The following is a 2381-nucleotide window of genomic DNA, read 5'->3' as shown; positions in this document are numbered from 1 at the left end:
ACAGTTTTTTTTCCTGCTACTGCTGAAAACATACAAGCATTCAGTTGGCTTTTTCAACACCATTTAACTGTTTTGTGGCAGGACCTCTTAAGGGCTGCAGGGTTTTGCAGCTGAAGCTGAGTCAGCAAGCCTCTTTTAGAAGAGAGCCCTTGCTTTCTTCTAGCAAGCAGAGCAAACCGAGAAATCGCTGCTACCAAGAACACATGCTTTACTCTTTCCCAAGCTTTCTCAGGCTTTCATTGGATTCAGTTGTCCACAAGGCTGCAAGCCATTCTGAAGTTATTTGAGCTGCGAGGCTGTGACCCCGGCACCACGGCCGCATGAAGGTTATGCCTGAAATAAATACACCAAAACTGTATTCTTTTAAACACTGCTGGCACATTAGATTCAGCATTTTAACCCATTCCTAATAATCTGTGTGGTATAACGAGGTGCACTTACCAGGAAAAATTCAGCATGTCTGACATGGTGGCTGGCTGAATCGACATCTGCCTCAGAGAGCAGAGCTATGGCATCTGCCGGGGAGAGGGGAGCAGGCTTCTCTGAGCTCACTACCTCTTCCTCCCGGCATTCTATTTTGTTTACTCCACCTACCTATGTTCTAACCCATCAGCTGAAGCGGATTCTTTCTTTAATTAATCAATAAACTTCTTCTGTCACTTTATCCTTTCAACAGCTTGCCCATATAAATCTCCCATGTGTCTTCTGTTGTATAATCTTTCATTTGTAAAGAACTTGCTCTCTCAGGGGAGGATTTTTCTGACATCTCTGTGGATGGAGATCATATGAGGAAGATCAGATGAGCAACCATGACAACTCTAATGCTGTAGAGTTAGGTGGACCAGAGATTGATGGCTGACATCCCTGTACTATGCATCAGATGCCCCTGAACTCTGGCCCTGTTGACAGACAGGCAGACATCAAGTTGGTCACACATACTTAACTCATTCGGGTTCACAGATACTGTAAATGGAGTTTTAATTCTTCTCCTAAACTAATAAAAAAAACCAAGACTAGGAGAAGAGAAGAACCTGAAGTAAGGCCTCAAAATGGGTCATTTTGCAAAGGAAAGGTTACCTGCCTCCATGTATGCTGTCTCCCTTTCTTAGTCAAATCCATCCTTCTAGTGTCTAGCTAACAGCTAACCATAGGATTGAACCCAACTGCCTTTGATTTCTGAAATAAGTGCTGTCCCCTTAAGGTCTCATAACAGCACAGGAAGGTTTGTAAGACTGTCCCAGCAACAATTTAAAGCAATTCTAGGACACCAAAAATGGAGCAAATTTGGTTAATTGGTAATATAGTTCGTTCTGATGGCACAAAATAATTTAGAATTAAAAAAAACAGATTGGTGTACTCACGATGAATTTATGTGATATGGCACACACAGGCTTCTGGTTCTGAATACTTCATGCTCGGTGGGTTTTGGAGATTGTCGTGACCCTGAACCTAGCTGGAGGCTTTGGGGCCTTGAAAGGTCAAGACTTAATATTTCAGGACATCCTTGTACTTGGTGCCCACTGTTTACTGATTTTCTTACAGAGAATGAGCAGCCATCTACTCCTGCTGCCATGCCTTCCCCACATGAACAGAGAGAAGACCCTATACACACAGGTCACTTGTATCACATGTGAAGGCATAAGTCACAGACAAATTCCCACAGCAGTTTAGAATTGTGATTAATAGAATGATTAGTTCTTGAAAGGGGAAAAACTTAGAGATCACAATCCCTGATAAAAGCCCTCTGCAGGATCAGAAAAGGAGCCTAGTAGCCGGAAGGGAAGCTCAAGCAAGAGATCAAGCTGAAGGTAGAAATTGCTTTTTAAAAGAGAGAGAGACCACAACTCAATGGGCTGGTATCTCAGTGGCTATTCAGGAAACATCACAGAGAAAGGATCTGCTTCATGCATGAGAGTCACCGATGATTTCCCTTTAAGAAAAAAAACCATCAAAACTCCCAATAACATCATCAGCATTCAACAACATGTCTATGATTTCTTTGCCTTGCTTTGATTGTGCAGTAAATGATGCTGATAGTTAACCTGTGCAATTAATGCAAATTTCCTTGTAACTGACTAGACAGAATTGACAGATTATCTTAAACACAGCAGGGAATCACTCTACGATGGAACTGGTTCATCATCACCTGTGTGACAGTGACATAAATGAGATCTTTCCTTTGTCTATAAATCTCATTATGTTCAACATGATATGTTGTCATACAGATTTCTTAGGGTTTTGTCCCACTGGTGGTTTCCTTGGTATGCTTACATAATTTTTGCCAGATCCAATCAGTTTTGCCATGCACTCTCAGCTCCACGTCATTGTGTTCCACTTATGTTCCAGTCCAGGCATTTTAGACCTCTTGTAACTGTTGTAAT

The sequence above is a fragment of the Microtus pennsylvanicus genome (assembly GCF_037038515.1).
Source record: "Microtus pennsylvanicus isolate mMicPen1 chromosome Y unlocalized genomic scaffold, mMicPen1.hap1 SUPER_Y_unloc_2, whole genome shotgun sequence".
Classification (NCBI taxonomy): Eukaryota; Metazoa; Chordata; class Mammalia; order Rodentia; family Cricetidae; genus Microtus; species Microtus pennsylvanicus.
Note: the sequence above shows the minus strand (reverse complement) of the source record.